Source organism: Oncorhynchus clarkii, chromosome 32 (assembly GCF_045791955.1).
Source record: "Oncorhynchus clarkii lewisi isolate Uvic-CL-2024 chromosome 32, UVic_Ocla_1.0, whole genome shotgun sequence".
Classification (NCBI taxonomy): domain Eukaryota; kingdom Metazoa; phylum Chordata; class Actinopteri; order Salmoniformes; family Salmonidae; genus Oncorhynchus; species Oncorhynchus clarkii.
In genome coordinates this window covers 34,962,801-34,988,105 of record NC_092178.1, presented here as the reverse complement: position 1 = coordinate 34,988,105, position 25,305 = coordinate 34,962,801, and the positions used below count along the sequence as shown (strand labels likewise).

The window sequence follows — 25,305 nt, the reverse complement described above, 5'->3', positions numbered from 1 at the left end:
TACATGCATGGGAGAGTGGATGAAGGTATTGGAAGAGGGAGGAGAGAGATGTTGAGTGAAAGAAGAACTGAGTGTGTTTGTTTCTCCCGGTGCTTTTATGTCTTAATGATGCAGTTAATGAAAAGGGAAGTTGTTTTGCTGGGCTTTTGGGGTGGCACACACATGCAGCAGGATGCAGAGCGCAGTCTTAGAAGAGATGTTACCAGTCTCTTCGATAATGAGCCAGTTTATCGGTTTATCGCCGATCCTCAAACGAGCATCAGACGCTCTCCCTGGAACTCTATATCCCGGGAGGTGGTGCAGGGGGGACAGAGATGAGGAGCGCACAGTTTACGCACAGTTTACCCACTCACTCCATGATTTAAAGCCCCGGTGCCTGTGAAAAAAGAGAGAGTATATTATGCTGGGCCCAGAACTCTTCAGATCGTAAACTGGCGTTGGCCGCCTGCAGGACCATACACAGATGTCTGATGGGAACGAAGAGAGGAACGAAGGAGGGAGGGACAGAGGAGGAGGAAGACTCTCTCATATCATTGTGATGTGGTTTCTCCTTAAGGAGTCAACAAGGCCGGAGGAAAGGAAGGAGGAGAGGAGGTAGACTCACTCTCACATCATCAAGATTTGGCGCCTCCTCAAGGAGTAAGCACAGGGGGAGGGGAAAGAAAGGCGTAAAGGAAAGAGGTATGTGGTAGACTCTCTCACAGAATATATAAGTGGCGTCTAACACGGGAGCAAACAGAGATATCTGCTAGGAAGGAAAAAAGAGGGGGAAGGTGACAGGTATTGGAGAGAAGTCGTGCCTTCTCTGTCAGTTAAGAACACTCCCTCCACCCCATCCCAACCCCCATGCCTCCCCCACTGTCGGGGGTGACAGGCCCAGCGGAGCAGTGGTGACAGCACCTGATAGAGTTGTCCTCTTAATGGGAAAAGATGATTGACGTGGCGCCCAAACAGCTGACAGCCCATAAAGGTCACATTAACTCTGACAGCGAGAAAAGGTGGAGCGGGAGACAGAGAGGGAGGAAAGAAAGAGAACGTACCAAGACAGCTGTGGAGAAGTACAGTGGAGAAAAATAACAGTCAAGTAGCGAAGGAGAAGCCGGCTGGTGTGAAAACATGGGGAATGAGCATATTTTGCGGGTTGTTGGGTTCTGTTATTGGGCAGAGTGTGCTGACTGGCTGACAGGCGACCAACCTGGGCATTGGGATGGAGGGAGGTGTGATTGCCAATCACATGGAGAGGCTGTTGGTGCAGATGTACCGATGTCCCCAGGGAAACCAGTGTTGGTCAACGTGACACTGTAATATGGATGTGCAAATTGTATTTTTTGTATGCAAGTAATTCAATTGCAAATGTGGTGTGGTGTGAGGGGTTTGTGCAAGTGCGTGTGTGGGGGGGATGTGTGTATTTTTGCAGTTGTGTGTGTGTGTGTGGGGAATCTGTGTGTGTGTGTGTGTGTGTGTGTGTGTGTGTGTGTGTGTGTGTGTGTGTGTGTGTGTGTGTGTGTGTGGAGCACCAAAGGCCCACTGGTCCTTGTCATTCCATGGGTCTCCCTACTCTGCATGTCTTTCTCCAATATATTCAGACCCAGGCCGCAGCCTGTCACTGGTGCTGATACTACTGGGGGATTCTGACTATGCTTATTGGAGAGGGAAAATAACAACTTTTATTTTATTCCCCTCCTCCGTCTGTCTCGGTTGCCCCCCCCCCGTCTGTCTCAGCTATTTACCCTCCCTTGTTTGTGTGTATGTGTTTCTGTGTGTGTCTCTGTATCTGTGTACATGCGTGTCTATGTGTGCGTATGTGTGTGTGTGCAGCTGTGAGTTCTCTGCTCCTCTCTGCAGACTGTTTGTCCTGCTCAGGTTGTTCCCTTCATTTTGCTGCAGCCAGGCGCTGTGTTCCGGTGGGGACAGAAGAGACTCACGAATCTCATTATTGTCCCTGTGTGTGCGCGCGCACGTGCACGTGTGTGCTTCTGTCTTAAGATTGCACACATATACAGTATGAAGAATATCAAAATTCCTGTGTGCGCTTGTCTTCAGCTTGGTTTCCGACTGCGCTAGTGTCAATCGCACGTTAGTTTGCAATTTTGTCAAGTTAAAACTGGCACACTGGCATTTTCCAGCCCTAACGCCAGGTTTGGCAATTTACCTGTCATATATCAGTCCGCTTGCACAAATATTTGAGGTGTGTCCCTAAAAACGTGACCCAAAGTGCTCATTTCAGGCAGCGCTGATAGGGACATTTAAGACCAACCAAAAGCTGGTTTTAGTGATAACGCAGTTGGTTATGGTTATGGTAACGCAACCTATCCAGCCGTGACGCACACTGCCCACATGCGTATGGAACAAGAGTAGCCTAATGTGCTTTTGGTGCCTCTATACTTCCTATTTAGAAACATAAAAACTAGTTTTTTCCCATTGCGTTTTATTTGATTAGAAACCAAGCCTTCTGTCAATGTAGGCTTCTTGTTGTATGCCCAATTCAATCGCGAAGTAGTCAAGACTGTCGATAAAGGGTTTGGCTCGTGAGACCACTTGGAAATAAATCCTATTCACCCAAGCTTTATTAAAATACTGTATCAAGTTTGAGAAGAGCAAAACAGTGAGCTGACATTCCCTTTTTATCTGTGCATTGTAGGCAGGCCTACATTATTTTAGCCATGCAGGTCCCATTTTTGGACATTCGTAAAAACCCCTCCTTGATGTAGGCTATAAGTCTCCAGATTCGACCGGTCATTCAAGGCAGATGGGGCTCGTTTTGAGCCCTACCTGTTTAGCCCCCCAAGAAATAAAAGGTGTGCCTGTTTTTCATGTTATTTTGGTATTAATAGGGGTCACATATCAGTTTACAAATAATGTAAAAAATAAAAATCTTTGAGTTTGTCGTGGAACTTCTTACACATTGACCCTCAAAGTCAATCTTAAACAAATCTTAAACAATCTTAAACATTCTTTATTTGTCAGTGCACTGGAGAGGTTCCAACCAACTCAATGCACCATAGTACACAAGTCAATCAGGAGCTCCCTGCAGTTGTCTTATATACGGCTATACACAGACAAGTTATATTTGCATGATTTAGCACAATTAAATCATCATTACAGCTTTGTTTCATTCATGTGACCGACCAATACTGGTTCATAACATGTGACAGACCAAAACCTCACGAGGCTTTTCCTCTCTAAATTGAGACCTTGAAACTGAGATATCTTTAGTTCGTTCTCAAAACAAGGTCTGGGCGTACTGCCAAATTGCAGATACTGATAAGTGAGGATTTGTTAAATCCGTCACTTGCATGAACACAGAAATTGGTTATTAGAACAGCACATGAATAGAACACCGAAATTTGTTTAAAAAAAAGCACAAACATTCCAAGTCCATTACAAGTTAATAAAGCCACATACAAACATGGTCTCTTTTTTTGTTTTCTTGAGCAAAACTGCTCTAAAATGCAGGTGTTTCAGTCTAGCTCAATGCTTTCTGTGGTGGTGGGGCAGCCAGCAGAGCATACGGAGCGTAGCGGTTGGTAATGTTCTCTAGTTGCGCTGTGATTGGTTCAGTGTTCTGTCACTCATGGGGACACTACGTCACCGCAAAATCTACAGGGAAAGCTAGACAATTCAACCCCCTTGGGTGCTACCATAGAGTTGTATTAGAAGTGCCCATCCAAGAAGGCTCAAGGTCATTGGCCACATATGTCAAATCATGTTATATCTACCGTAGCTTTGATTGGACTGATCATGTCAACATCATACTTTCAACATTTTTGCTAGCAAGCTAGGAAGCAGTCATCGTCATGAATCAAGTCGACGATCTACTGGCAAATCATGTTCAATCCTTGTCATATGAAGAAAAACAATGAAGAGAAATTATAGATAAAACATATTGGTGCTCATCGGCCATTGGACATAAACATGACACAATAAGTTGGAAATCGCAAATTCAACAATAAGGGGTTTGGAAGGAATCAGTGGCTAACTGCAAGAATTGCAAAAGCAATCACTAGACTGCTATTCAGTGGAGTGGGTGTGTGGTCCAAGTCTGGGTTTAAGGGTCTCTTTTCCGAGCTTAAAAGGATAAACATTCAACATTGGCCATGCTGTCAGTCCAGCATGACTTATGCTGCGTTCAAAACAACTGGAAACTTGGAACTAGGAAATCTGAGACTTCAATGAGTTCAAGACAACTGGGAACTCTGGAAAAAAAAAATAGCACCAACTGGGAAAATATGTTTTGAATGGTCAACCAACTCGCCATTGCAAGTCAGAAACTCGGGCCTCTTTGATCACTGACGTCATGATTCAACCTTGTTTTTTTCAGAGTTCCCAGTTGTCTTGAAAGCACCATAAATCCAGAGAATGCCAGACTTTAATGACAAAGTTTGATGACAAAACTTGCCCACAAAGGACCGCCGCACCACCTTCCTGTTCAAGTGAGCACAGGACAACAAGGTGAGTCCAAAAATGTATTGTATGCTGCTGCATTAATTGTGTAATATGCCAGGGAGATATGTAAACTGTAGCTAAGAAAGTAATACTAAGTGTATGTTGTGTAGTAAGCTGTTAGTAGCCCATGTGCCTCACCCTAATAATTTGGTCAACTTAGCCAACGCTTCTGACTTGGTGGTGCACATGTAGCCTATAACCTCTTTTAGAGAAATGTAATCATTGAATATTGTAAGCGCTTTCATTGTCTGCTTATATGCCCCCTTTATTTATCCTACAGTTCTGACTTTGTGTACAGGGAGAATACTATAAGAACGACCCATGTTCGGAATTCTGTCACTGTACATTTCAAAAGTGCTGAACAAATGATTATATTGACTACGTCCGTCCTAGCTCGCTCATTAATGTCTTACTCGAAATTACGGATGGCCTCTTATCCGTTTGTCGTCCCCTTATGCCATAGTTTGTACATTTAAATTGCCAGTAGAAACCACATTTGTATAAGCATGTCACACTCTGACCATTATTTGCATTGTTTGTTTCTATGTTTTGTTTGGTCAGGGTGTGATATGAGTGGGCATTCTATGTTGCATGTCTAGTTAGTCTGTTTCTATGTGTTTTGGCCTGATATGGTTCTCAATCAGTGGCAGGTGTTTGTCGTTGTCTCTGATTGGGAACCATATTTAGGTAGCCTGTTTTGTATTGTGGTTCGTGGGTTATTGTCTACGTTATGTTGCTTGTTAGCACAGTGTTTCTTTAGCAGTCACGTTGGTCTTGTTAGTTTGTTTGTTTGTTTTAGTGTACTTTGTGTTTTTTCCGTCTTTTCATAAAATCATGCATTCACACCACGCTGCGCTTTGGTCTACTCAATACGACGATCGTGACAGAATAACCCACCAACAATGGACCAAGCAGCGTGGTAACGGCCAGCAGCAGCAGCGACAAAGAATGCAGGACTCATGGACTTGGGAGGAGATTCTGGACGGCGAAGGACCCTGGGCACAGCCAGGGGAATATCGCCGCCCCAAAGCAGAGCTGGAGGCAGCGAAAGCAGAGAGGCGCCGGTATGAGGAGGCAGCACGGCAGCATGGCTGGAAGCCCGAGAGGCAGCCCCAAAAATGTCTTGGGGGTGGCACACAGGGTGTGTGGCGAAGCCAGGTAGGAGACCTGCACCAACTTCCTGTGCTTACCGGGGAGCAAGAGGGACCGGGCAGGCACCGTGTTATGTGGTGGAGCGCACGGTGTCCTCGGTGCAGGTGCATAGCCCGGTGCGGTACATTCCAGCTCCTCGTATCGGCCGGGTTAGAGTGGGCATCGAGCCAGGTGCCATGAAGCCGGCTCTACGCATCTGGTCTCCAGTGCGTCTCCTCGGGCCGGCATACATGGCACCAGCCTTACGCATGGTGTCCCCGGTTCGCCAGCACAGCCCAGTGCGGGCTATTCCACCTCGCCGCACTGGCCTGGCTACGGGGAGCATTCAACCAGGTAAGGTTGGGCAGGCTCGGTGCTCAAGATCTCCAGTGCGCCTTCACGGTCCGTTCTATCCGGTGCCACCTCCATGCACCAGCCCTCCGGTGGCAGCCCCCCGCACCAGGCTGTCTCTCCGTCTCATGCCTACAGGTGCTCCCGCCTGTCCAGCGCCGCCAGAGTCTCCCGTCTGTCCTGAGCCGCCAGAGTCTCCCGTCTGTCCTGAGCCGCCAGAGTCTCCCATCTGTCCTGAGCCGCCAGAGTCTCCCGTCTGTCCTGAGCCGCCAGAGTCTCCCGTCTGTCCTGAGCCGCCAGAGTCTCCCGTCTGTCCTGAGCCGCCAGAGTCTCCCGTCTGTCCTGAGCCGCCAGAGTCTCCCGTCTGTCCTGAGCCGCCAGAGTCTCCCGTCTGTCCTGAGCCGCCAGAGTCTCCCGTCGTTCCTGAGCCGCCAGAGTCTCCCGTCTGTCCTGAGCCGCCAGAGTCTCCCATCTGTCCTGAGCCGCCAGAGTCTCCCGTCTGTCCTGAGCCGCCAGAGTCTCCCGTCTGTCCTGAGCCACCAGAGTCTCCCGTCTGTCCTGAGCCGCCAGAGCCGCCAGTCAGCCAGGACCCGCCAGTCAGCCAGGAGCCGCCAGAGCCCACCCAGACGCCCCATCCCCCCCCCCCCCCCCCTATAGGTTAAAGTTTTGCGGCCGGAGTCAGCACCTTAGGGGGGGGATACTGTCACACTGTGACCATTATTTGCGTTGTTTGTTTCTATGTTTTATTTGGTCAGGGTGTGATATGAGTGGGCATTCTATGTTGCATGTCTAGTTAGTCTGTTTCTATTTGTTTTGGCCTGATATGGTTCTCAATCAGTGGCAGGTGTTTGTCATTGTCTCTGATTGGGAACCATATTTAGGTAGCCTGTTTTGTATTGTGGTTCGTGGGTTATTGTCTATGTTATGTTGCTTTCTAGCACAGTGTTTCTTTAGCAGTCACGTTTGTCTTGTTAGTTTGTTTGTTTTAGTGTACTTCGTGTTTTTTCTGTCTTTTCATTAAATCATGCATTCACACCACGCTGCGCTTTGGTCTACTCCATACGGCGATCGTGACAAAGCAAGTCAGCCGTATCAGCTTATTTTTTTTAAAGGCAGTAAATGAGGCTGACTTAACTGTTTCGCTACCAGACAAGGCTCCACTGACAGCCAGGTGTGTAGCAGTGATAAGGTGTTGGGACTATGTAGGTCCTAACAGGTTGTGGGCACCGTTTGTCACCGTTATAGTTCAATTGATGTATTCTTTAGCGTTGTGTAGTGGCTTTGAAACAAGAGATGAGAACCTTTGTGAATACCGGTGAACCTAGTGTTTATTAGAAGTTATCTGAAACCTGTAAGAAATGGCTTGTTTCCCATTTCAAAAGTTCTAAACCCAGCCCTCCCTTAGGCCTAATATAACAAAGGCTGGTTGAACAGCACCGCGTGTCTTTCTGATCCTGGCAGTTTTATGATATCATTGCATTTTACAAGTATTTATTGTTGTTGTTGTTTAAAAAAAAAAAAAAAAAACGGATTGCTTTTTTTTTCATAGAATTTTATTACAGCCAAACTTATTAGAATGATTCACCTTCCTGGTTTTATGGTGACGTCTGTGGGGTGCTTGCAATGCAACACCTGTCGATGTGTTAATGCCATCTCATCTGTAAGATTGTTCCAATTATGTTGATTAAACAAAGGCTTATAGTCTGCGTTGCATTAATATTATATGCCCACAGGGAGAATCATTGCACCTGTAAATGCGACATAGCCTATTGAAAACAAGTTGTTGTTTTGTTTAGAATTAGATTATAATTATTCATTCTCTTTTTAGGCTTTATCAATAATTAGTTGAATCTTGCTTATTGACAATGTTTGCCATGTCCATGCACAGCCATAATGCAATTTGCAGTAGGCCTAGCCCCTATATCAGTGTGAATGCTATTAAAGCCATACTTCGAACAAGTGTAGACCGCAAATGGGTTCAAGTTAACGTATTTAGCAAAGATATGTCTACATTTTGTTATTTTGTTTCTGTGAGAAGTTTAACAAACTATAACGGATTAACATTGGAATTGGAGTTGATTCCAAGGCATTACATAAAAGACTGTAAATACACAACTTGAAGCAACCACATATTTCTCCATGGAGCACGTTCCGATAGGCCAGTGAGGGGCCAAATCTCGACACACCAGCAACTTGTTAATTCATCAAAACCCAGCCCTTTTCGTGCCAACGCCAGAAAGTACGCTGGTAAGTGCGAGAGTGAAAATAGCAATAAATATTTCTGACACACTCCTGAACCTACTGTATAGTGCCTGTGCTTAGATTTACAATTGCGTTGGGTTTGTTAAAATAGAGCCCCAAGTGTATTACTACAGGGAGGATCAGAGGCTCTTTGCAGGTCCTGCTGCCGACAATATCGACTCTGGGAAATCAATGGACTACTCGCAAAGCCGCTAACATGAAAGTAAATACCTACTGAAACAGTCAAGAATTGACCTCCCACGCCAGCTGGTTCCTTCAGAACGTTTCTCGGTGCTAATAGGGCTTAATTGCAACTCAATAAATATATACAGTGCTGTGAAAAAAAAGTATTTGCCCCATTCAAATTTCCTCTATTTTTGCATATTTTTGATATTGAATGTGATCAGATCTTCAAACAAAACCTAATGTTCGATGAAGGAAAGTCACCCACATCGTCCAAGTTCTGAGGCAGCAAAGCGTCCCCAAAGCGCCCCCAAAGCGCCCCCCAAAGCTTCCCACTAACACCACTATGTTTGACCGTTTGTAGGAGATTCCTACCGTGGAATGCAGTGTTGCGTTTGGGACCCATGTCATCCAAAAAGTTGACTCACGTTTGCCAAAAAGCACCTGGATGATCATCAAGACTCTTGAAAGAATGTTCTATGGACAGTTGAGTCAAAAGTATAACTTTTTGGATGAGATGGGTCCCATTATGCCTGGCTAAAACCAAACACTGCATTTCACAGTAAGAACCTCATTCCAACGGTCAAGCATGGTGGTGGTCGTGTGTCGGTTCGAGGAAGCTTTGCTGCCTCAGGAACTGGACGACGTGCCTTAATAGAAGGAACAATAAATTCTGCTCTGTATCAGATAATTCCACAGGAGAATGTCAGGCCTGTGAGCTGAAGCTGGAGCGTAGCTGAGTCATGCATCATGACAATGATCCAAAACACACAATCAAGTCTACTTGAAAATGTCTTTTAAAAAAAGCAACACATTTGACGTTTTTGAATGGCCTAGTCAAAGTCCAGACCTAACCCCAACTGAGATGTTGTGGCAGGACTTGAAACGAGCAGTTCATGCTTGAAAACCCACAAATGTCAATGAGTTAAAGCAGTTCTGTGTGGAACAGTGGGCCAAAATCCCTCCACGGCGACGTGAGAGACTGCAGGAAGCGGTTGGTGGAGTCACTGTGGCTAAAGGTGGCACAACCAGTTATTACTTTTCCAATTACTTTTCCACACTTTGTTTATGAAATAAATGAAATAAGTACGTAATTATTGTGTTATTTGTTTACACAGGTTCCCTTGGTTGCAAATCATATAACACTGTATTTTCAATATGCATGTTAGTACATGTAATGTAGGGTCCTGAGTTTTTCCTGACCAGCGTCCAGAGTTTTTCCATGTCAGATTATTACAGTCAGGAAGACTCAGGGCCCTTGAGCATTCATATGATTAACACAGAGTGCAGTTGCAATGCAAACAGCGGATGGGTAGAATAGATAGATAGATATCTGTCCACATCAGACATGTGTGTGCATAGTTTTTCTGCTCCTCCGTGACTGAGATAAATCCCAACAGCAGGCAAGAGGGGGAACCGAGGGAAAGTCTGTGAAATCATTATCATAAATTGTGTGAAACAGCAGACAGCGAGCCAGTGAGAGATTCTAAATCTCTCTATTGTCTGTGTGTGGGAGTGACAGAAACTACACAGTTCAGTGTTTTTCGTATGCATTTGGGGGGCTGTGTGTGTGTGTGTGTTGGTAAAGCAAGACAAGCCTGTTTACGATGATACAATTGCTTATAATTAATACCGTTTTCAAACCACCAAATTATACGCATAATTGTACTTTTATGGAATATTCATGAGGCGAAGATCATCGTTACCCCTCATTTGAGACAGAAGAACAGACGGAACTCATTAAAGACCCAATGCAGCCGTTTGTATCTCAAAATCATATAATTCCGGTTAACAATTAAGTACCTTACTGTGATTGTTTTCAATTAAAATTGTTTGTTTTTTTAAATAGCAAAGAGCAATTTTTCAAGGAATAATTTTGCTAGGAGTGATCTTAGTGGGGAGGGAAAAAATGAAAACGACATGTTATTGAGGAAAGCTTTGGAAGTCTCTTTCTTATTGGTCTATTAACTAATTTGCTGCTTGGTGATGTCACCAGGAAGGCCAAAACTCCATCCCACCAAAACAGGCTGAAATTTCAAACAGCTCTTACACTAAAAGGGCATTATTATTTTCACAATTTTACTATATTGTTCCTATCTCATAGTTTGGAACTTTATGTAAAGCATAAAGTGCACTTGGCCTTTCAAAACTGTGGGGTAAAGTCGAGTCAGAAACCTCGCTCTAACAGGTCCAACCCTTATGCCCATTCCCCATGATCCCCTAACCAGTCCAGCTATGTGTGTGCGCGTGTGTGTTAATGTGTCTGAAATATTCTTCAAATTGTGCCCATGAGTCAACTAGAAGGGTTATTATTAGGGCCCAGGGTGAGTCAAGTGTCAGAGAGTCAGGGCTGTGTGAATTGAATCAGGGACACTTTGCGACTCCTCATTGATTGACACTGTGAGAAGGCTTACGACAAGGAAGGGAGCGTACAGACCAGATATAACGAAGGTCTGAAAGACAACAAGTGAAAGAAATATAACAGTGAAAGAAAATGGGGAGGGCTGGCAGACAGAGAGAAAGAAATAAAGATGGAGGGAGTGAGCGAGACGGACAGAGTGAAATGGGAAAGAGAGAGAATGGAATATGAAGAGAAAGTAGCTGGTTACTCAATGTCCCGACCAACCTCTCAGCTCCTTAATTACACCTCACCTAGTTCCTCTCAGCTCATTCTCATTCCGATCACACTCACCACAGTAAATATTGACCCGCTCTCTCTCTCTCTTTTCTACGTTTCTCCCAGTCCCCACCTCATCTTTTTCCACCTCTCTATCCCGTCTCTCTCTCTCTATTTCTCTCTCTCTCCCTCGCTCTCTCTCTTCCGCTCTCCTTGTTTCTCTCTCTCTCTCTCACTCTCTCTATCTCTCTCTCTTCCCCTCCCTCTCTACACCTCCTCTCTCCTCCCGTCTGGACATGATAGAGCGTTAGATGAGCTCGCCCAAATGAAACCCACACAATTCCCCCGGCCCCCATTCGGCATCAGCCAAAACGGCTCACGTTCCTCCTCTCTTCTTCTCTCTCTCTCGCTCCTATTTTATTTTTCTCTCCCCAAAAGGTCGCCCATTGGGTTTGTTTGCTGGGTCATTGGAATGGCGGTTGCCTGCAGGAGAGGAGAAGGAGCAGTGGGTAAATGACAAGTCTAATTGAGGAGGGGGAGATTAAAAAGGCAACGGAGAGCTATCAAAGAGCCTTTTAATTAGGCCCATATTTATCACCGCTGGCAACGCCGAGCCACCTTCTGCTGTTGTGTCGGGAGGGAGGAAGGAAGGAGCGGGTGTGGAAGTGGCATCGCACTTCCGCCAGAGATGGAGAGAAGCGTGCAGGAAGCAGTCGTGTGGATGACGAGAATATGCCATTTAAACCTGCGGCCAGATACCTGATGATGATGATGATGAAGTGTTTTCTTGTATGCCAAATATGCCACATATTGTTGTTGTGAGGCCAGATTGAAGTGCTGATTTTGGAAGTAGGTTGCTCTTTTCACTCTTGCATGGAGCAGATCTTTGCTGACAAGGTGCCGAAATACCATCCTCTTGTGTCATGCCTGAACAGCCTTGGTTATCAGTGCAAGCTTTTGTTGTTGATATCCGGGAGTCTCAGTCATGTACATGGGCTGACAGTACGTGGCCTTCAGATTGCAGGCCTGCATAAGACAAAGGCAGAGTAACTAGCGAGGTACTGCTCTGTTTCAGCGGTCATGGGGAGCCTTGCTGTGTGGAGAACAAGGTGCTATCTGTATCCATAAGTGTCCATATATCTGTGTCCTTAGAAACGTTTGAATCCTTCTCGAGTGTAATGTGATTTGTGGATTCAAATCAAATATTTGAAGTAAAATCAAATCCAATTTTATTGGTCACATACACGTGTGTATGTGTATGCGCGTGCATGTATGTATGCATGTATGTGTGTGTGTGTGCGTCTATGTAAGAGCATTGGGATTTACCATATGTCTCTACTATAGAATGATTTGAGCCTTCATTTAAAAAGGTCCACAGCTAAATATAATTGAATCTAATTGGAACAATTAAAGAGAAATTGGACCAGTGGAATGTATTGAACTAGTTATCTTATGTAATTAGGGTATAATTGGCCCATTGTTATCTTAGGAGTCTCTGGGAAGAACTTGCAAAGCTCCAGTAGAGACGAGAACTGGAGAAATGCATACTTTCTCAGAGTGATTCTCTTTTGGTGTGTGTGTGTGTGTGTGTGTGTGTATGTGTGTGTGTGCGTGTGTACGTGCGTGCGTGCGTGCGTGTGTGTGTGTGTGTGTGTGTGTGCGCGCATTCCTTTCTGTTTTATCGTCTTGTCCTACAACTGTCCGTATTGATGACCACTCAGAGAGGAAAATTGTCTTTGCACATAATCAATGATGGACCATTCATGCTAAGGACACATTCTGTCATCCCTAGTGTCATCTACCTAATGTTTTGCTTCCAAATGGCATCTTTTTTCCTTTACAGTGCCCTACTTTTGACCAGGGCCCATAGGGCACTATCAAGGGAAAAGTGCGCCATTTTGGGACGAAGTGTGTATGTCCCAGTCACTGTGAAGAAATGCCTTTTAGATAGATAAAGTCCAGTGGAAACACTAGACAGAAGATCAGGTCAGATAATCAGTGATCTCTGCTCACCTCCCTTACATCCCTACCATAGAGTTACAGTGGGAGTAAAAGACTCCATTTGAGGAGTGTGATTCTGGTGTGGAGAGCTGGCTGTGGTAACATCGTTATCAGTCCCCCCATCCTCTCCTCCTCTCTGTCCCCCTATTCCATCCTACCCCTATGGGATTGCATGCGTTAATGATCCATTCTCATTTGTTGATTCATTCTGCACGGCTACCCTAACTCTACCCCTCGTCTCTCCCTTCCTCCCCCTTCTGACTTCTTCTCTTTCCTTCTCTCTCTCTCCGTCTCCCGTTCCCTCTCCTTTCCTTTCTACCTCCCTCTCTCCTTCCCTCTCATCTCTCTATCCCCCTCCCTCGCGCTCTCTCTCTCTGTGACAGGTTCCATTAGGATGTCTCTCATGGCTTGCCTGTTCCCCTGTAATAGATGACCTCACACGAATATTAATTAACCGTAACAATATCACATCTTCTTCTCCCATACCATACCCTCTAAACACCCTTCAGCATTCCTCTCTCACTCACTCTCTGACTTTTTTCAGATCTTTCTGTCATGCCTGTTTGTTATCTCCCCAAGTCTACATACAATGCGTATATGCAGTATATCTATACACTCAGTGGCCAGTCTATTAGGCACACCCATCTTGCATCCAGAACAGCCTGAATTCTTTGGGGCATCAAAACATTGCTCAATTGGTATCAAGAGACCTAATGTACGCCAGGAAAACATTCACCACACCGTCAGCAGCCTGTACCGTTGACAGCAGGCAGGATGGAGCCATTTACTCATGCTGCTTACGTCAAGTCCCTACTCTGCCATCAGCATGGCGCAACAGGAACCGGAATTTGTCAGACTAGGCAATGTTTTTCCACTCCTCAATTGTCCAGTGTTGGTGATCGTGTGCCCACTGGAGCTGCTTCTTCTTGTTTTTAGCTGATAGGAGTGGAACGCGGTGTGGTCGTCTGCTGCAATAGCCCATCGATGACAAGGACCGATGAGTTGTGCATTCTGAGATGCCGTTCTGCACACCACTGTTGTACTACGCTATTATTTGCCTGTCTGTGGCCTGTCTGTCAGCTTGCACGATTCTTGCCATTCTCTTTTGACCTCTCTTCACAACGAGCTGTTTTCACCCACAGGACTGCTGCTGACTGGATGTTTTCTGTTTGTGTCCGTTCTCGGTAAACACTAGACGCTGTCGTGCATGAAAAGCCCAAGAGGACGTTTCTGAGATACTGGAACCAGCGTGCCACTATCAAAGTCACTTAGGTCACTAGTTTTGTCATTTCTAACATTCAATCGAAGAGTCACTGAATGCCTCAATGCCTTTGACTGCTTTATGTAGCAAATCGCGGCCAGTCATTGCTTTCTATAGCAAGTCACGTAACTTACTGTGTATAGGAGAGAACCATTTTCTTGAACGGGGTGGTGTACCTAATAAACTGCATTTACACTGGCTGTACAAAACATTAAAAACAAAAGAAAACTTTCCTAATATTGAGTTGCACCCCCCCCCCCCCCTCCCCCCCAAACACCCCTTTATCAAAGCCCAAATCTCTAGGTTAAGCTGTTACATAATGGGTAGGTAGAGCATATAGTGGTCGCTATATAGATCAGTATTGTGAAGCTGTTCAGTTGACAGGAGAGGAGATAAGGGGTGGGAGGTGGAAAGGTGAACATTGATGAATGGAGAGGAAATGGGACATTGGCAATCTCTCTCTCGTTCTCTCTTACACACACACACACACACACACACCTCTCTCTCGCTCTCTTGCTCTTTCACTCTCCCTCTGTGCCTTTCTGTCATGCTCCTTATTACCCAAGTCTACATACAGTATGAATATGCAGTATATATAGATAACTGGCCACTGAGTGTACAAAACATTAAGAAGACTTTCGTAATATTGAGCTTGCACCCCCCCCCCCCTTTTGCCCTCAGAAAAGCCTCAATGCGTCAGGGCATGGACTCTACAAGGTGTTGAAAGTGTTCCACAGGGACGCAGTCCTATGTTGACTCCAATGCTTCCCGTAGGCTTACATGGGATAGTGGCAATCTCTCTCACTCTCACTCACTCACTCACTCACTCACTCACTCACTCACTCACTCACTCACTCACTCACTTACTCACTCACCCACTCACTCACTCACTCACTCACTCACTCACTCACTCACTCACTCACTCACTCACAGACACACTCCTCGTTTGTCTCCCCCTCAGTATTTTCTCTCTCCTGAGAGGCTCATGTACATAGTGTTTCCCATCACCTGTCCTAAAATGAGCATATTTCCTTCATGCGGATTTCAGAATATTCGCATGACAATCTGTCACAAAGTGCATGGAAACCTAGCTAGTCTCATTTATTTCTTTGTAAGTTATTTGTGTGTCAATGTTTGGCAGCATAAGTGTTTACCTATTCACGCCAAATGGACAATGAACAGACATCCAAATGACAAAGACTTGGGGAGATAACAAACAAGCATGACAGAAAGGTGTGAAAAAAGACAAACGGAGAGAGATAAAGAGATAATAGAGAGAGAGAGAGAGTCATTGTCGCTGGTTGAGTCACATGAAACGAGAGTGTGAATGAAGCAGAATTAATGTGTGAACATCCCCCCATCAGTGAAATGAGGTGTGAGGACGTAGAGCAGACTGTCGCCCTGGGTAGAATATGCAGGCCTTCATTACACAAGGTCTGACTGATTGGGGGAACCACCCAGAATAACGCTCCAAATCCTATACCATGTACTGAACAAGAATATAAACAAGACATGTAAAGTGTTGATCCCATGTTTCAGGAGCTACAATAAAAGGGTCTCTAAAATGTGCAGTTTTGTCACACAACCCAAATGCCGCAGCTGTCTCGGGTTTTGAGGGAGCATGCAATTGCCAGATAATTTTCGGTTCATTTCTCTACCATAAGCTGCCTCCCACGTCGTTTTAGAGAGTTTGTCAGTACGTTCAAGCGTCCTCACAACCGCAGACCACGTGTCACCATACCAACCCAGGATCTCCACATCCCGCTTCTTCACCTGCGGGATCGTCTGAGACCAGCCACCCGGACAGCAGATGAAATTGTAGGTTTGCACGACCAAATCATTTTCTGCACAAACTGTCAGAAACCATCTCAAGGAAGCATATCTACCTGCTCGTCGTCCTCACCAGGATCGTGACCTGACTACATTTCATATAAAATCAAATTGTATTAGTCAAATGCGCCGAATACAACAGTGGGTAGACCTCACAGTGAAATGCTTACTTACGAGCCCCTAACCAACAATGCAGTTTTTTTTTTTTTTTACAAAAATCTAAAAATACAGATAAGAATAAGAAATAAATGTAACAATACCACTTGCTTCTGAAGCTAAGCAGGGTTGGTCCTGATCAGTTCCTGTATGGGAGACCAGATGCTGCTGGAAGTGGTGTTGTAGGGCCAGTAGGAGGCACTCTTTCCTCTGGTCTAAAACAATATCCCAATGCCCCAGGGCAGTGATTGGGGACACTGCCCTGTGTAGGGTGCCGTCTTTCAGATGGGGACGTTAAACGGGTGTCCTGACTCTCTGAGGTCATTAAAGATCCCATGGCACTTATCGTAAGAGTAGGGGTGTTAACCCCGGTGTCCTGGCTAAATTCCCAATCTGGCCCTCAAACCATCGCGGTCACTTAATAATCCCCAGTTTACAATTGGCTCATTCATCCCCCTCCTCTCCCCTGTAACTATTCCCCAGGTCGTTGCTGCAAATGAGAACGTGTTCTCAGTCAACTTACCCGGTAAAATAACGGATAAATAAAACAAATAAAAAAACAAGTAATTAAAGAGCAGCTGTAAAATAACAATAGCGAGACTATATACAGAGGGTGCCAGTACAGAGTCAATGTACGGGGGCACTGGGTACATATAGGTAGAGATATTAAAGTGACTATGCATAAATGATAACAACAGAGAGTAGCAGCGGTGTAAAAGAGGGAGGGGCAATGCAAATAGTCTGAGTAGCCATTTGATTAGGTGTTCAGGAGTCTTATGGCTTGAGGGTAGAAGCTGTTTAGAAGCCTCTTGGACCTAGACTTGGCGCTCCGGTACCGCTTGCCGTGTGGTAGCAGAGAGAGCAGTCTATGAATAGGGTGGCTGGAGTCTTTGACAACTTCCTCTGACACCGCCTGGTATAGAGGTCCTGGATGGCAGGGAGCTTGGCTGGCCCCAGTGATGTACTGGGCCGTTCGCACTACCCTCTGTAGTGCCTTGCGGTCGGAGGCCGAGCAGTTGCCATTACCAGGCAGTGATGCAACCAGTGATGCTCTCGATGGCGCAGCTATAGAACCTTTTTAGGATCTGAGGACCCATGCCAAATATTTTCAGTCTCCTGAGGGGGAATGTTGTGCCCTCTTCATGACTGTCTTGGTATGTTTGGACCATGTTAGTTTGTTGGTGATGCGGACGCCAAGAAACTTGAAGCTCTCAAGCTGCTCCACTGCAGCCCTGTCGGTGAGAATGTGGGTGCGCTCGATCCTCTTGTTCCTGTAGTCCACAATCATCTCTTTTGTCTTGATCACGTTGAGGGAGAGGTCGTTGTCCTGGCACCACACGGCCGGGTCTCTGACCTCCTCCCTATTGGCTGTCTCATCGTTGTCGGTGATCAGGCCTACCACTGTTGTGTCTTTGGCAAACTTAATGATGGTGTTGGAGTCGTGCCTGGCCGTGCAGTCATGAGTGAACAGGGAGTACAGGAGGGGGCTGATCACGCACCCCTTAGAGGCCCCTGTGTTGAGGATCAGCGGCGTATGTGTTGTTATACCTACCCTTGCCACCTGGGGGCGGCCCGTAATGAAGTCCAGGATCCAGTTGCAGAGGGAGGTGTTTAGTCCCAGGGTCCTTAGCTTATTGATGAGCTTTGAGAACACTGTGGTGTTGAACACTGAGCTGTAGTCAATGAATAACATTCTCACATAGGTGTTCCTTTTCTCCAGATGGGAAAGGGCAGTGTGGAGTGCAATAGAGATTGCATAATCTGTGGATCTGTAGGGGCGGTATGCAAATTGGAGTGGGTCTAGGGTTTCTGGGATAATGGTGTTGATGTGAGCCATGACCAGCCTTTCAAAGCACTTCATGGCTACAGACGTGAGTGCTCTGTGCATTCAAATTGCCATCGGTACAGTGCAATTGTGTTCGTTGTACGTAGCGTTTGCTGCCTATGCCATAACCCCACTGCCACCATGAAGCACTCTGTTCACAACATTAACATCAGCAAATGTGTGCCAGTGGTCATCAAATGGGAGCATCCGGCGTCCTAATTGATTTCAGTGGGTAAATGCTCCCGTTCAATGACCACGGCACGCTGGAGAAGTGTGCTCTTCATGATGAATCGGATGAATCCCGTACCAGGCAGATGGCAGACAGAGTGTATGGGGTTGTGTGGGCAAGCAGTTTGCTGATGTCAGCGTTGTGAACAGAGTACTTCGTGGTGGCGGTGGGGTTATTGTATGGGCAGCAAAAGCTACGGACAACAAACAAAATTGCACAGAGATAACATGACGAGATCCTGAGGCCCAATGTCGTGCCATCACCTCATGTTTCAGCATGATAATGCACAGCCCCATGTTTCAAGGATCTGTACACAATTCCTTTAAGCTGGAAATGTCCCATTTATTCCATGGCCTGCATGCTTACCAGGCATGTCACCCATTGAGCATGTTTGGGATGCTCTGGATCGACATGTACAACACCATGTTCCAGTTCCCGCCAATATCCAGCAACTTCACACAGCGGAACAACATTCCATAGGCCACAATCAACAGCCTGCTCAACTTGTGCTGCACGAGGCAAATGGTGGTCACACCAAATACTGACTGGTTTCCTGATCCACACCCCTACTTTAAAAAAAAAGCTATCTGTGACCAACAGATGTATATCTGTATTCCCAATCATGTGAAATCCATAGATTAGGGCCTAATGAATTTATTTCAATTGACTGATTTCCTTATGTGAACTGTAACTCAGTAAAATCTTTGAAATTGTTGCGTTTATATTTTTGTTCATTGTAATATATATACCCCCAGAAGTATTGGACATTTTACATCAGGCAGAAAACTCAGGAATGGACCGCTCTCACTAGGAACAGGGGGAGAGGAGGAAAAGAGGAAAATAGGTTTTTTGAAATTCATATATTTCCGTTCCCCCGTAGGCAGATGTTTAAGAGTTTGTACAAGCACACACACACACACACACACACACACACACACACACTACAAGTGCATAACATTCCCAGTCTCTGGTATAAGGAGAATGGTTTATCAGAGTATAGGGAGTCACATACGTTTGTACTGGGAGTATATAGGATGTAGGTAAAAGTAAGCATGATGTATTGTAATACGAAGACAGAAAATGTGAATACGCATCAACAGTAAGTGTCTAATGTGAAGATTGCATGTTAGCTGGTAATACTTTAGAATTGCATCCCGGAAGATATACTTCATTTCCTACAGTAACGTTTCTGTTTTAACAGAAGTAGACTAACATGAATCTGTGGTGAATCCCTGCAGCCTCAATTTCCCCCAATTGTACTTACCTAACAATTATAGTTTTATAATATATTATCTCTTTGAGAACACTACGAATGGCAAGTCCAAGTCTGATTAATATCTACTAAAAGTAATAGTAGTAAGTACAGCCCAGTACAATAGTCTACATTAGTCTACACTTTCAACCATCTTGAAGCACACCGACGTTCAAATGGGAACACAGTGTCAGATATTTTGTTGATTACGTAATGGATGCATTTTCCACGTAGATTCCACGTCACAATTACGTTGCAACAACGTTGACTTAACGAGTTTGTGCCCAGTGCTGCCCCATAATGCTGTAAACCACATTCCCACCAGGTAATGGCATCAGGGTATCACTACTGCTATGCCCTCCAGCAAAACTTTTTTTTACCTCGGCTGCTCCACACAACACCCAGGTGTATAAACACACTCTCTCCTCTCTCCCTCTCGTCTCTCCTCTCTTTCACTCTCTTCTACCACTTTCTGACAGGTTCACTTTGCGGCCTGATTGGGAGGAGCCACCCAGAGGAACACTCCAAATCACTCACAGACACACGCACACACACACACACACAGCTCTCCTAAGTTACCCCCAAAAGTATCGGACATGTTACATCACAGGGAAAACTTCAAGCATAGATTTTTGTTTTGTAAATCCTTGGAGAGAAAGATATAGCGTGTTAGACTTAGAAGAGAGATAGAGCAGAAGAGAGAAAGAGTGTCATGTGGATTTATCTTTTCCAAATCGATTAATGTCTGAGTAAATGTCCAATTAATCTGCTTTATGGTATCAGTGTGAGCTTAGCAGGATGAAATATGCATGAGCGTGCATCAGACGGCCGTGCGTTTAAATATTCTTTTCATCCCTTGCCCTGAGGAAATGTGTCAGATTGGACCGGAGTGTGTGTGTGTTGTATAGACTCCCAGACCTTTATAAGGAGCTCTCTCTGGGAGATGAGCACTGATGGGAGTGGGCCCGCAGCCCAGACAGAAACACACTGACACACAACGACACACACACACACACACACACACACATACATACACACTCATGCACCCATACATGCATACCCGTAGGCACGCACATATGTATGCCCACTCACACATAAACACACGCAAACAGTAACAGAAACACACTCATGTGTGCCAACACAGAACACCACATTAAGACACACATGCTCACCTAGAAACACATACCAACAACATTACGAAAACCACTGAATATCCCCTAGCACCAGTCCCCAGGCTAGGTGATCAATCGGTTCTAATTGTGTCCAGAGCCAATAATGGGAGAGGATCCAGAGGCCGTGAGTGGGCTAAGTAATCATTGTGTTTAATTACCCCACAATTAGGGCTGGCTCTAGCCTTTTAGGGGCCCTAAGTGAGATTTGGGGGGACCTGGCACTATGGATTAGTGTGTTTGCGCGCGCGTGTGTGTGTGTGTGTGTGTGTGTGTGTGTGTGTGTGTGTGTGTGTGTGTGTGTGTGTGTGTGTGTGTGTGTGTGTGTGTGTGTGTGTGTGTGTGTGTGTGTGTGTGTGTGTGTACCTGTGTGTTCTGCGCTTACATCACCACTGCCTCTCATCTCACTGACGATATATTCCCAGTGTCGTGTGAAAGAGTGGAGCATAACGATCCGTAGTCACATAATCACTGGTCCTTAGAATTGTACATGCTGTTCTGAGATCAGTGTCTCCTAATGCTGTCTGTACACCTTGGATTTATTTTAAAAAAAAATTAAGAATCACATTTGATTTATCACACACACCGAATACAACTGGTGTAGACTTTACAGTAAAATGCTTGCTTTAACAATAGATGCATCGTTTAAATAATAATGATAACAAAACAGTTAATAGTAACTAACACAATAATACGAATGGGGAGATACAGTGCATTCGGGAAGTATTCAGACCCCTTGACTTTCTTCACAAGTTGTTACCTTACAGCCTTGTTCTAAAATGGATTAAATAAAATAAAAAATCCCCAGCAATCTACACACAATACCCCATGTTGACAAAGTGAAAACAGGTTTTTAGAAATGTTTGCACATTTATTAAATATTAAAAACAGATACCTTATTTACATGAGTATTCAGGCCCTTTGCTATGAGACTTGAAATTGAGCTCAGGTGCATCCTGTTTCCATTGATCATCCTTGATGTTTCAATCGATTGGACATGATTTGGAAAGGAGCACGTGTCTATACAAGGTCCTACAGTTGACAGTGCGTGTCAGAGAAAAAACCAAGCCATGAGGTCGAAGGAGTTGTCCGTAGAGCACCTTCCAGAAGAACAACCACCTCTGCAGCATGGTAGTGGCAGCATCATGCCGTGGGGATGTTTTTCCGTGGCAGGGACTGGGAGACTAGTTAGGATCAAGGGAAATATGAAAGGAGCAAAGTACAGAGAGATCCTTGATGAAAACCTGCTCCAGAGCGCTCAGGACAGGCTGGGCCGAAGGTTCAACTTCCAACAGGACAACGACCCTAAGCACACAGCCAAGACAACACAGGAGTGGCTTTGGGACACGTTTCTGAAAGTCCTTGATTGGCCTAGCCAAAGCCCGGACATGAACACGATCAAACCTGAAAGTATCTGGGCATTACCGCTCCCCATCCAACCTGAAAGAGCTTCAGAGGATCTGAAGAGAAGAATGGGAGAAACTACCCAAATACAGGTGAGCCAAGCTTGTAGCGTCATACCCAAGAAGACTAGAGGCAGTAATCGCTGCCAAGGTGCTTCAACAACGTACTGAGTAAAGGGTCTGAATACTTATGTAAAAAATATATATATATTTGTTTTATTTTTTATTCTAAAAACCTGTTTTTGCTTTGTTATTGTGGGGTATTGTGTGTCGATTGATGAGAAAAACAACCATTTTATCCATTTTAGAATAAGGCTGTAACTTAACAAAATGTGTAAAAAGTCGAGGGGACTGAGTACATCCCGAAGGCACTGTATACATAGAGTACCAGTAGCAGATTGCCCAAGCCTTAAATAAAGATGTTACACCTTGTATTTATATATATATATATATATATATATGAGAGAGCGAGAGCGAGGCAGAGGCAGAGAGGCAGAGAGGCGAAAGCAGATTGAGCAAGACAGAGGAAGAGAGTGTATATGAAAATGTCTATGTGCGTGCAAGGATAAGGATGTACAAGGATAATGTGTGTGGGTGTGTAATAGGGGTCAGTGTGCTGCTAACAGCTTAGCGTCCTCCACTGTCTGACTGCTGTGGTAGCAGAGTTACACGATGACGTTATAATGTTTATGCACCAAATGGTTGTCCTATGCAATAGAGCAGGGTTCTTAGAACTCTCTCTTTTACTTCTGATTGAAGTGAGAGGAGTTTGTGAAGCTTGGTCTGGAAACTGTTTAAGAGATGGCTTGGTGATAAAAACCAAACAGCCACATTCCATTCTATGATTAGTGGTGCATGTGAGACATATGTCTCCGGTTTGATTGGGGCGGCATTGTGTGTGTGAATCGAGATAGAGATAGTAGCCTGAAGGAATAGAACAAGCATTTTATTGCTGTGGCAGATGACCACAGGATAAACCCAAAGTGGCTTCTGGAGCCCCCCAATCTAAATGGGAGGGGTTGAACCAGCTACTGAGCCATCTTGGAATCAGGTATATAAGAAACAGCATGGTCTGTAAAGGGTAGGCTGCTGGTCTTAATTATTGCAATGATATATCATTGTTAAATAAAGATGCTTGTTTGAAGAAATTACAGTCTCTCTCAGTATGAATTTCCACGACAACGCCCAATACGGGGCTTGAACCAGTTATCACCTGCTTCCCAACACACTTGACCACCCTCCTTGACAATGTTGCGCCATCCAAGAGGTACCAATTGGTTCCAGCCACAACACCGCTGTAACCGGGGGCTCAGCATGTTGATAACAGCAGCTTCCACCACTGTCCAAATGCCCCGTACTGGGCTCGAACCAGTAATCCTTTGCTTCCCAACACACTTGATCGCCCTCCTTGACAATGTGCAAACCGATTGAGCCTTACAAACAATATTTTTGGGATGGCTCCATCTGCGAACATTTCAAGATCGACGTGGCGTGAGCTCGCGGTACATTCTTAACTCCATTAAACGTGTCGTACTGCATTTCACATGACAACTGGACAGGACCGAATGCACTAATTCACTCCACACTGGTAGTTTACAGTCAGTGTCTGAAAATGAATGGAATCCATTATTTGGTATGATGTTGTTCACATCTTCCTTACCTTATCTGGTTCTGCGTGCGGTTCTATAACGGTTCTATTCGCTGTGTCCACAGCTCTACTTGGTTCTAGGTTCACTTGGGAATAAACAGGCCTGCTCTTGGAAATAGAACGACAAGCTTTCATGGTTTAATTTCCATGGAAATAGGCTGTGCGAGAGAGCTGGAATGAGATGGGAATTTCAGAAGCCCGCTCATTGCTTCCCTTTAGGAATTCGGTATCCGGCATTTGCCCCTCATCAGGAGTAATTCATTCAGGCTCTGGCTCCTCTGGCCTCGGTCTCTACGAGGTAGAGAGATCATTACAATTGGTTAGCCAGGAGCATCAAATTAAGGTCGTGCTACCGTTTCAAACACGCTGCTGTCCTCACGGAAATGGACCCATCTCCTGAAATGACATTCAGGCAAAGATGTTGCATTTGAAATGAGGGGGACAATATCACGTAACAGTCCGTTTTACAGACGATATTTGCAATTTTGAGTGGCTTTTTCTCGCCAAATGTCGCCTGAACGGCACATGAACCAAAATGCTGGCAGCTGTCCCAGAGCCGATTTGAATGGAAGATAATAACAACCCTTTTCTAATATCTCTCCTACACCTGCGGCCTGCATGGCGCTATAGACAATCCCAGCTGCCCCAGGCCGGACCACTGGATGGAAAACGGTTTTAATATCGGCCCGGGTCTGAGACGCCGGAAGGAAGGATGACATGAGATCAGGGGGAGGGAGGGGGGGTTGGGAGGGAGGGAGGGAGGAGGGTGGGGTGATGAAATGACTGTGCGCGGGTAATAAAAAACAGACGATTGGATGGGGTGAAGGTGCGGGTCGGGGTGGAGGACGGAAGGAGGACGGGTGAATGTCTTCAAAGGCCCCGGCTATAAACAAGAGCGGGACTTAAATATTCATAACCTGGGAATGGGTCGGCCTGTCCCTTTCATCTCCTCCAGGGAGAGACGGACAGAGATGAAGAGGGGAGGAGAGAGAGGGAAGAAAGTTTGGCGTTAACTTTGAATATAGGGTGATTTCAGGCTCAATTACAGAGCTGATGAAAGCCGCAGCTTTGTAACCTAGCTTCTTGCCCCCCTTTCTTTTTCGGTTTCTTTATCTCTCTGTTCCTTTCAAGACCGTCTTCTCTCTCACTTCTTCCTCTCGCTAGCTCGCTCTTAAACTCTTGCTCTCTGGTTCTCTTCTCTTTTTTTTTTTTCAACCTCTGCTTCATCGCATTAACCTTTCTGTTTTCTCCAGTGTTGACCGATTGGCCTCTTCCTCTGTCAAAGGAGGAAAGTAGTCATGGTGATCTCCTAGCTGTGTCAGTGTGTTAAGGACAGCGATTGGCCATGAACTGGCCTAAAGGTAGAAGGATAGGTAGCAGTGTGGGGAACAATGGGACACTGTAGCTCTGTCTGGAGGAGGAGAGAAAGATGGATAGGAGGTCCGACCCGAGTGGATGTGCTTCATTGGGACAGAATGGTCCTGGGGTATTTATGCCATTGTCGACCCTTACAGTTCATTTCATCACAAATCAAAATCCTTATTAAAGACATATTCATGACA

The 25,305-nt window shown here is 45.4% G+C and overlaps 1 protein-coding gene and 1 pseudogene across 1 annotated transcript in view; one reads left to right on the top strand and one right to left on the bottom strand.

Annotated features, from left to right (window-relative positions):
* Positions 1–25,305, bottom strand: part of LOC139391961 (uncharacterized) — a 590,779-nt gene that overhangs the window by 216,117 nt on the left and 349,357 nt on the right. The window lies entirely within an intron of this gene.
* LOC139391960 (uncharacterized) overlaps positions 21,898–25,305 on the top strand; it is a 30,077-nt pseudogene continuing 26,669 nt past the window's right edge.